The sequence below is a fragment of the Gossypium raimondii genome, chromosome 9 (assembly GCF_025698545.1).
Source record: "Gossypium raimondii isolate GPD5lz chromosome 9, ASM2569854v1, whole genome shotgun sequence".
In the NCBI taxonomy this organism is placed as follows: domain Eukaryota; kingdom Viridiplantae; phylum Streptophyta; class Magnoliopsida; order Malvales; family Malvaceae; genus Gossypium; species Gossypium raimondii.
In genome coordinates, this window is record NC_068573.1 from 20,582,878 (window position 1) to 20,594,224 (window position 11,347).

At 37.2% G+C, this 11,347-nt stretch overlaps 1 non-coding gene across 1 annotated transcript; it reads right to left on the minus strand.

Annotated features, from left to right (window-relative positions):
* Nucleotides 1–2,660: 2,660 nt before the first annotated feature.
* Nucleotides 2,661–2,767, minus strand: LOC128032953 (small nucleolar RNA R71). Its single transcript, XR_008189292.1, has one exon. It is a non-coding gene; the product is annotated as a small nucleolar RNA R71 (small nucleolar RNA).
* Between the last annotated feature and the right edge of the window lie 8,580 nt (nucleotides 2,768–11,347).

Genomic DNA, 11,347 nt, shown 5'->3' on the forward strand with positions numbered 1-11,347 from the left:
ATTTCTATAATGAATTCGGGAGTTACAAAATGATGATCCGAAGTTGATTATGAAATGAAACTTGGTTCAAGATAATTTGATTACTTAATACAATATTGGTGATGATGGCACATTGTATTATCGCAATAGAATTTGTGTTCTGAATAATTTAAATTTGAAACGTGATATTCTACTAGTGGCTCACACTAGTACATATTTCATTCATCCTAGTAGCACGAAGATGTATTGTGATTTGAAACAGATGTACTAGTGGTCGGGTATGAAACATGAGATTTGTGAATTCGTAGCTAATTTTTTTATTTGTCAGCAGGTAAAGGCAGAGCATTATGTACCGTCGGGATTATTATAGCCTATTATGATTCCTGAGCCAAAGTGGAAGCGAGTCACGATGGATTTTTTATCTGATTTGCCTGCAACTCCGAGAAAGAAAGATTCGATCTGGCTAATTGTTGACAGACTGGCTAAGTCGACACACTCTATTCCAGTCAGAATAGATTACTCACTTGAGAGGTTAGCAGAATTACATGTGTCAGCGATTGTAAGATTACATGAAGTTCTGACATCTATTATTTTTTATCGTGATTCGAGGTTTACATCAAGATTTTGGAGTAAACTTCATAAGGCTTTGGGCATTAATCTCAATTTGAATACAACGTTTCATCCTTAGATGGACTAGCAATCAGAAGGAGTAATACAGATTCTGGAAAACATGTGATAAGCTGTAAAAGTAACATATTTTAATCTCATTCTTAATGCTTTTTTGGTTGATTAATGATGTAAATTAGTAAATTTGATGCTCCTAATCCTTTAAATTCATGTTTCTATACTTAGGAGAGCATTTGGGAGCCAAAGGAGTGAAAAATGAGCCAAAACTGGACGAATAAAGTAGTTTTCAAGATCCATACGGCCTGGGCATGGCATGTGGCCAGCCCATATCGATATCGCACCTTGTTTCCTAAACACGCAGAAAAACCTAATTTTTAGGCTTTCTGAGCATTCTAAAGTCTATAAATATCAATTAGAAGAAGATTTAAGAGAGCACTTAAAGAAGATTGAAGAAATCACTCGAAAAACACCATTGGAGCCAACTCAGAAGCGGATCTCCTTCAAGATTGAAGATCTCCTTTTAACTTCTTTCAAAGTTTTATTGAATTTCTTTATGTCTTGTAGTTTTTCTTACTTTGAGATGTTTTCATTTCAGATTATGAACTATATTATCTAGATACCTAGGGAAGATGAAACCTATGATGAATCTTAATATTTTATTTCTGATTTACATGATAAATATTTGATTCTTGTTCTCAATTATGTATGTTTATTTTGTGTTTTAATATTTTTGGGATGTTAATTCATGTTTAATGCTTTTATTTCAGTAGAGCAAAAGTCCCTATTTAAGAGTAGATCTGGCATAATTGAGTGGAGTTGCATGCAATCCTAGAAATAGGACGACACAAATCTATCGGATTAGAGTCAAATCTAATAGGGGAATACATAGATCGAGTTAATATAACAATAGTAGTTTTAATTAGAAAGAGATTTCAATTAATCAACCTAGACTCAGTTGTTCTTACTCTCGATAGTGATATTAACATAATTTAGGGATTTCTACGGATCAAGACACAAGTGAATAAATCGTTTAATTTAAATTTAGAATAATAGGTGAAGTCTAGGTAGATTCTTTCCTGGGTATTGTCTTTCTCATTGGTTGTCCTCGATTATTTTCCCATTTCAGTCTCTGTTGCATTCGTAGTTAAATTATATTAGTAAATTTAGATTAAAAACCATCACTTCAATTTATTGGCTAAATAATAGAAAAGCGATAATTACTAGTACTTTTAGTCCTCGTGGATACGATATTCCCAACTCACCATAACTATACTATTGTTCGATAGGTGTGCTTCCTTTTGTCTTAATTATAGTTAGTTTAGTGACTATCAAAGTTTTGACGCCATTGCCGAGGTGTAAAATATTAGGAACACATGATTTTTATTAATTTATCCATTTATTTTTATTGCATTTTCTTTTTGTTTTTAGTTTGATTTTTTTTTCTAATTTTTCTTTTATTTGCTTCTGTTAGGTTCCTTTAGTTTATGACTAGAAGAAACCCGTCGAGGCCACTATTATTTGACAGTGAAATTGCAAGTACAACTCGTAGAAATCATAGAGAAGCAAGGCAGAGTCGACAAAGTATAGTAGACGAGCAAGAGGGCGTTATCATTATTACCGAGGAGATGGGTGATAATTAGAATAATCAACTACCTCCTGCAGTTGCTGCAAATCTAGATCCTGCTCCTCGTACTATATACGATTATGCCAAGCCCACTCTAACTGGGGCTGAATTGAGTATTGTGAGACCTACAATTGTTGTGAATAATTTCGAACTGAAGCCGAACACTATTCAAATGATACAACAATTTGTTCAGTTCGATGGTTTGCAAGACGAAGATCCAAATACTCATTTGGTTAATTTTTTGGAAGTTTGTGATACTTTCAAGATAAACGACGTTTCTTACGATGCCATTCGCATACAATTGTTTCCTTTCTCTTTGAGGAACAAAGCCAAACAATGTTTAAATTCTTTACCTTGAGGTTCTTTTACCACATGGATTCAAATGACTGAAAAATTCCTACTGGAGTATTTCTCTCTAGCTAAGACAACCAAGTTAAGGAATGATATCTCTTCCTTCGTTCAGATTGACTTAGAGACCCTATATGATGCATGGGAGAGGTATAAGGATTTATTTAGAAGGTGTCCTCATAAAGGGTTACCTGTATGGCTACAGGTTCAAACTTTCTACAACGGTTTGAATCCCTCAACTAGGTAGTTGATCGATGCAGAAGCCGGTGGTACTCTAAACAATAAAACACCTAAAACGGCTTATGAGTTTATAAAGGAGGTGGCACTGAATAATTACCAATGGCAAGTCATGAGGACAAAGCTGATGAAAGCAGTCGGTGTTTTTAACTTAGATGCTGTCACCATGTTACCGAATCAGGTAGAACTTTTCAATCAAAAAAATTGATGGTTTATATGGTTTTATGCAGGTACATCCGGTGATGCAGTGCAATACGAATGGAGGAGGAATGACCAATCCAGAATATTCACCCTGCGGTCCTAGTACAGAGAATGAACAAATCAACTATATGGGCAATAATTCTAAGCCTCAAAATAATCCTTACAGTAGCACCTATAATGCAGGTTGGAGGAACCATCCCAATTTCTCTTGTGGTGGTCAAGGAAATCAAATAGCACAACCCCCTCCAGGCTTTCAACAACCTTACCAACAAGAGAAAAAGTCGAACCTTGAGGAGTTGTTGACGGACTTTATCTCGGTGTCAGAAACCCGCTTCCAAAACACTGAAACAACACTTAAAAATCAACAAGCGACGATTCAAGGACTCGAGAACCAAATCGGTCAACTTGCAAACTTGATTTCAGAATGGCCACAAGGTAGTTTGCCTAGCAATACCGAAACTAACCCAAGATAGCAACTTCATGCAATTACTATTTGTGATGAAGAAGTGTTAGTTGAATTTGAATCAGAACCAAGGCAAGAAATTGTGGTAAGTAATAGTAAGGTCGAGGTAAGCCAGAATGAACAAAAATCAGTCAGTAAAGATTATAAACCTCGAGTGCCATATCCTAAGGCGACAAAGAAAGACCACACGAACGAACAATTTGGTAAATTTCTTAAGCTTCTGAAAAAAATTACATATTAACTTACTGTTTATTTAAGCTATTTTGCAGATGCCCAATTCCGTTAAATTTTTAAAGGAGCTTTTGGCAAAAAAATGAAAGTTAGATGATTTGTCGCATGTGGAACTAAATGAAGTTTGCTCGGCCATATTGCAAAATAAACTACCCAACAAATTGAAAGATTCAGAGAGTTTTACTATTCCTTGTTTAATTGGAAGTTTAAATGTTAATAATGTTTTGGCTGATTTAGGGGCTAGTATTAACGTCATGCCCTATAAAATGTTTAAACAATTAGGTATTGGGAAACCCAAACAAACAATGATGAGTATACAATTAGTAGATAGAACCATTAGATTTCCTAGGGGTATTATTGAAGACGTACTTGTGAAAACTGATAAATTCATATTCCCAATTGATTTTGTTGTTTTAGACATGGATGAGGATAGTGACATACCTTTAATTCTAGGACGACCCTTTTAGCAGCTGCCAAAACTATTATTGATGTTGGTACAGGTAAATTAATACTTCGTGTAGGTGATGACACGATTACTCTCCAAGCTCGTGATTCTGTTAAGACATCTAGTGATCGAGATGGTTATACGAGTTCTGTTAATATGAGTAACCTTGTGGCTCAAACTTCTTTGCAGGAAACCCCTTAGAAAATTGTAATGGAGTCACATTCTAGTCCATATGACCGAAATAGAATGACTCATGAAGAACGAACATTACAGATCGATGAACTAGATGAATGGTGGACACATGTCAAGGAGAAACTAAGAATACACGATGTAGAGCCAAAGCGACGCCATGTTGAGTATGTGGATGCAATGAGCCAATTTAATGTTGGAGACAAGGTACTGCTAGATAAAATGGATCATTGGCCATGTGGATCCTGGGACTTAATTTTTTTTCAAAAATCAGCAGAGACACGGCCTAAAATAGTCCACACGGGTATGTGACACGACCGTGAGGATCATACAGCCTAGACACATAAGCGTGTCTTAGGCTTTGTGAAACCTGGAGCTATTTTTTCATTTTAAAATCAAATCAGGGAGTTACACAGGCAAGGCACACGACCCTATACTAGACAGGTGTGTGGGAGGACACACGGGCATGGGAGAAGCGAATGAGGTTGCACACGGCCATGTGACATGGCCGTGTGAAGACTGGGCCTATATTTTTTTAACGCACAAGGGCTTAAAATCATCCACACGGCTATGTGGCCCAACACGAGCCTTACACGACTGTGTCCCAAAAAACTCCTAAATCCTAATTTTTTTTACTTTCATCTTCACCAAATTTCACCCATAAACCTTAGCCGCTGCTCCCTCTAATAGCCCCTTTTCAGTCGCCATTCCTTCCTCGTCGTCCCAGCCCCAACCGAACCTCCTCCCCTGCTCATTTTCCTTTCTTTTCTCAGCCTCACACTGCCTTCCTCTCCCCGCACCAACCTGCCGCTTCTCCTTCCCCTTCTTCCCTTCTCTTTTCCTTCCATTCAAACTGTCCTTCACCCTCGTCACACAGTGCCTTCCCCCATCTCACCCACGCGCATGCCTGACCCGAACCACCACCGTGCCGCCATCATTTCCCCCGTCCCTACCACTATCATGTGCTCCGGTCACCCACCACTGTGATATGATCTCGCTTCGGTGTTGATTCGAGTCGTTTTGATTGTCCGATCGTAAAATTGATGAGGTATTGTTCGGATTGAAATAAGCTGAAATTGGCTAAGAATAGGCTTTAAACAAAAGGTTTTGAAATATTTTAGATAGGATAAATATATGGTTTCGGCTAACAAGAAATAAGGTTATATTTAAGTCGATGAATGAGGATGGAATAGAAAGGCTCAAGGTTGAAGAATGAACCAATACTATATACAGTATTGACCTGAGACTTATAAAAACACTTGAGATGGCAAATGATAGAACCTTGACCCACTATCTATAAGGAGATAGGAACCAAAGGTATAAGGGTGAACGCCACACTCAGTTTAGGAGTGATAAGTTCAAAAAAAATAGGGTGACGCCACTAGCTAGGCTAGATAAGTCGAGTTGAGTCTTAAAAGAACAAAGAGAGTTGAATCAAACTCACAATGTTATAAACATCAATAAAAGGATAAAAAGTATATTTTCTAAATTTTCTACCCAAAATGATTACAAAACAAACTATTTAAAGCTAAACATCTAGCTAGTAAAATAAACACTTATGGAGCAGAATGGGCAGCAAATATTTAGCTTTAATGAGCTGAAACTTCTTGGAAACTTCCTAGAACGTCCTTTGAAGCTTCCTTGAAGTTTCCTAGCATGAGAGATGCCAATAGACAGCTTCTAGAGGCCTTCATTCAGTTAGAACTAATTTGGAGTGATTGGGAGCTGAATTGGCTTGATAAAATTCGGTCAAGGGGGTGAACTTGTTTTAATTGAGCTGCCTTGAATATTTGGACAGTCTTGGACTTTAATGAGCTGCTTGGAGTACTCAACAGCCTTTGAATGTGAACCAACAAAATTGAACAGCCCTTGAATGTGAAAAATCTAAACCGAATGGCCTTGAAGTGCGAATGGAATTTTCCAGCTTGTGTGAAAGCTTTTAAGGTTGCTTTGGAGAGCTTGATAGCCAGCTTGGGGAAAAGAATCAGTAACTAGTTTTGGCTTTTGCAATGACCGAAAAGGTGTTTGGAGAAGGGCCATCAGCAACACACCTTCTTTAATTGTCATCCATGCATGTGGCTACACCATTTTAATCCAGCAAATTAAATTAGTTTCAGACACAATTAAATTCAGCAGCAACTAAACTAATTAATTTGGAACATGTAATTAATTTGTCTAAGCTAATACACATTAAAATCAAACAATGACTAAGACACAAATTAATTTCAGCAGTAGCCAAGACATATTAAAAATCTATATTAAGCTAAGACATATTAATAACATGCATTAAACTAAGACAAATTAAACACTACAATTATTAAATTCAGATTATAATTTATTTATGAGCTTAAATAAATTAACTACTTAGCTAGACGCATGAAATTATTCCAGCATGAAATTGTTCCAGCAAAAATAAGACAGATGCAAGCTAAAATGAACTAACACGAAATTAATTAAAAAGGATAAAATTGAGCTCAATGAGCTAGAATTGAGCTGAATTGAGCTCCATTGAGCTAGAATCGAACGAAGTCAGCTTGCAAGAGTTTGCAAGCAACGCTTAAGGAGCTGGTCCAAGAGTGTGCTCGGGGCGTGGCTGTATCATCCCCCCTTGGTTGATGAAGTTGGCAATGTTGCTCCCGATAACCTGAAATTGACACATACCTTGAACACAAAACAGGTTGTTTACACGCCTTCCATCTTTTGAAGGGAACCTTTCCAAAGTGCCACCTTGTTCCTTAATGGAACCAAACCAGAATCATGGAGCATTCGAGAGTTATACTTTTGGACAACAAAATTACATGACCCAAATCCTTTGAACAATGATAGAGAATAATGTTCTCCGGGATCAAAAACAAAATTTCCTCTTACCTCTCCAATCTGACCTGAAACTGTCATGATCGACAACTCAGAAAGAACATGTAGCAATTGAATAATATAATCTTGCAATACACGGTCGAATCCTTTAAACCACAATTTAGAACAACTTCTGGATTCAAATATTCAAGTTTGACTTTGCAAGCCAACAAAATTCATTTCTTTTGTTTTGAACAAAATGATAAAATTCGGAGCAGATGAAAAGGTTTAACACATTTATTTAAAATGAAATTATGATGCTCACCTTTTCTTAGTAACAACTTAAGATGACTTGCTCCGGGTTTAAACTGTTAAGTTCAATTTTGAGCTTAACTTATTCAACCTTAATTATTGATGAATTCTTGATCAAATGATTTTTAATTAGCCTAATTTACATTCAGTACATTCCATGCCTTGATAATTTATTTTCGTTCCAATTTAACAATTTAATGAGCCATGGTGTAAGACAAGGACATTTGAATGTTTCGAATGGACTCAATTTGGGATATAATTTTCACGAATGAAGCTGTTGGATAAGGATCATTGTATGCTGGTTTTGAAAATTAAATTGACGTGGTCAAAATGCAGAATTGAAGTGACCAAATCTACCGCAAAAGACCTTGAGACCAAGGGCAAGATTCGGTCCAACTTGGAGGTGCAGTAGGCCGAAACGGTGCGACAAGTCAGTAAGGGGATCATATTTCATTCTGATTGAAATTTCTTTCTTTTTTCTCTATTTATGACCGATTCAACCTTGAGAAGTTAAGTAGGAGTGAAAGTTTAATTGAGTTGAGCTACTATTATGCGATAAGCAAGCAAAAATCAAGGAGCAGATGGGATTTTGATTTACCCGATTGGAAGCTAATTTTGTTCCATAAAAGAGGAGAAGAAGCAGCAGGCCGGAGGAGGAAATTTTACAAGGATAGTTCGGGTTAATCAATTCAGGAATTCCTCTAATTGAACCAGCAAGTGCCGAACAAGCAGCTGGAAAGTAGTCTAAAAAATTCGGCTAGTAGAGAGAAGGAAAGCTCGACAATTAGAGTAGTATTTCTATACAAGAGTGGTTTGAAATTCATGATCTTTTAACTTAATTCTTGTTCTGTTTTTCTTTCTATGAGTGGCTAAATTATTCATGCTTATTTAGACACTCATGAAGCCAAGTACAAGTTGATTCAAAGACATATTTTGTTTTGAATTCAAATTTGGTATTCCTTAATTGTTTGTTCTTATCGTTCAAGGAATTTTTCTAAATCAATTGGATTGATCACCTAGTTAATTTAGGAATTTTCTTACAATCATCTAAGTACAAATTGAGTAATCGAATTTCTTAATTAAGCTTAGAGTTGGTGATGACTAATTGGCCAGCAGCTAATTAAAACAACTACGGATTTAATTTTAGAAGCCACTGGAGGATTTTCTATGCTTAATGCTAGGCGAAGCCTCTAAAATACTAAATGCACCTTTAATTAGTCGACGAAAAGATAATTGAGGGTAGATTTTCAGTTATGAACGTTCTCTAATTGGATTAAAATTACTAGAGATTGGAAGTCGCTTCGTAAGTGATTTTTTCAGCCTTGCTGCCAAATTAGTCTATTAGGATGATTTAAGGTCGCGAATGACTTGTGCTTGGTGGATTTCTCTCTATTTGATTAATAAATTCAAGCATTCCTAATTCGAATTTACTTTTGTCCATTACTTTAGTTTTTTTGTCATTGAAACAAGAACACCCCCCTTTTTTCTTGCATGCATGTGTGTGGTTTACATTAGTTTAATTTCAATTCTCCTCAAATAGATTTAACACGAGCTTCTTTGTGGCACGATTCCCTATTTACCTTATATTACCAGTTAATATTGGTCTAATAGCGGATTTAATTCTGTGGAAGTAACGACAGCTACAAAATTTTGGCGTCGTTGCAGTGGAAGAGACGTTGTCAAATCTATTTGATTTTCAGAACTTATTTTGTTTTCTTGTTTTTGTTTATATAGATAGATTTATTCCTTCAGTATATTTATTAAGGAGCGAACGACAACCATCGAAGTCCTCTGCTAATACCACCGATCAGCAAGCCGAATCTTAAAACCCCCACAGCGATCCTAACGATTTAGAAGACATCGCCATGGCCAACTAGACCTTGAAGCAATTGGCCGCACCTAACCTGGCTGCTTAACCTCCATCTATCACTTACCCCACCCTTGACAGGCCCTTAAAGCTCAACTCATGATTCTTAAATTTGTTGCCAAAATTTAATGGACTACCAGGTGAGGATCCATACCGTCATATTAATGAATTTATTATTACTTGTTCAACCATGCAGCCAGTCAGTATTGAGAAAGAACAGGTCAAGCTCCGAGCCTTTCCTTTTTCATTACAAGGATTGGCAAAAGACTGGCTATATTACATGCCACCGGGTTCATTCACGACATGGATAGGGCTGCATAAAGCCTTTCTTGAGAAGTTCTTTTTGGCATCAAGGATAGGGTTGATTAGGAAGGAAATTTGTGGAATTAAACAGCTGGTAGGTGAGTCATTATATGAGTATTGGGAAAGATTTAAACGATTATGTGCGAGCTGTCCGCAAGATCAGATTACTGAGCAACTCTTAGTGCAATACTTTAATGAGGGGTTGACGCCATAAGATCGAGGAATGATTGATGCAGTGAGTGGAGGTTCACTGGTCGATAAAACACCCGAGCAAGCCCAAAATTTGATTGCTAATATGGCACAAAATACACAGCAATTCGGTCTCAGGAGGTTTAACTTGGGTAAACGAATGGATGAGGGGCAATCGAGTATGATGGAGGCTCAATTAGCTAACTTAACAGCTATGGTAAGTAAGTTGATGAGTGGAAGTAATTCGAAAGCTTCACTATGTGGTATTTGTTGTTTGGAAGGACATACCACGGATATGTGTCCAACATTGCAAGAAGGAGAAGCTAATGTCGTTTTCCCAAATCAAAGAAGGTATGATCCATATTCAGGTACTTACAATGAGGGAAGGAGAGACCACCCTAATTTTAGATACCAAAACCGAGCCACACCCCCTGGATTTGAGTAGAAAAATTCCCGACCATATAATATATCACAACAACGCCATCAAAACCTTAGTGCCGAGACTAAGACTCATACCATGCTTGAACAAATGATGAAGATGATGTCCGACCAAAAGAGGGAAACCGATGGAAGATTCCAGGCTTTGGAATCAGCGGTGAAGCAATTGCAAACTAGAGCCTCATCGACCGACGTTAACCTTGGAAACTTGCAAGCACAGGTGAATAACCTATTGCCATCACAGCCAGTAACAAATCCGAGGGATAATGTTAGTGCGATAACCTTGAGAAGTGGGAAGGAACTGAGACCTATACTGAAAAAGGTCCAAAACAGCAATGAGAAGGACGAGACCGAGGTAAAAAAGGTCCGATTCAGTAATAAAATAGAGGAGAATTTAACCATGCCAAAGGCTGAATTACAACCGTCACAAGGGAGGCAGAAAAATCACACCTACGGCAGCCCACTATTTCGTGCGATGCAGTGAATTTTGAGTAGAAAACGCAGGTCTTTGAGCCGCAAGTAGAAGGAAGTTCGAACACTACTGACCAGTAGCGATCTTATGTGTCGAAAGCCCCGTTTCCACAGCGTTTGAGGAAGGAAAAATCAGACGACGTCAATGCTAAAATTCTGGAAACGTTCCGCAAGGTACAAGTTAACATTCAATTAATTGATGCAATTAAACAGGTGCCTAGATATGTTAAGTTTTTAAAACAATTATGCACATCTAAAAGGAAATTGACTGGAAATGAGAGGATTAGTTTAGGCGAAAATGCATCTGCGGTATTTCAAAAGAAACTCCCACCTAAATGCAAAGATCCTGGAATGTTTTCGATACCTTGTAAGATAGGAGACCTTAAACTTGATAGAGCTATGCTTGATTTAGGAGCTTCTATAAATGTCATGCCTAGGAGTATCTACGACAAAGTACAATTAGGTTCATTAAAAGAAACAGGATTGATAATTCAACTTGCTGATAGTAGTAATGCCTACCCTGATGGCATCTTAGAAGATGTTCTAGTACAAGTAAATGAGTTAGTCTTTCCGGCCGATTTTTATGTTTTGGACATGGGACCTAATGATAATTTGATTGATGTACCCTTA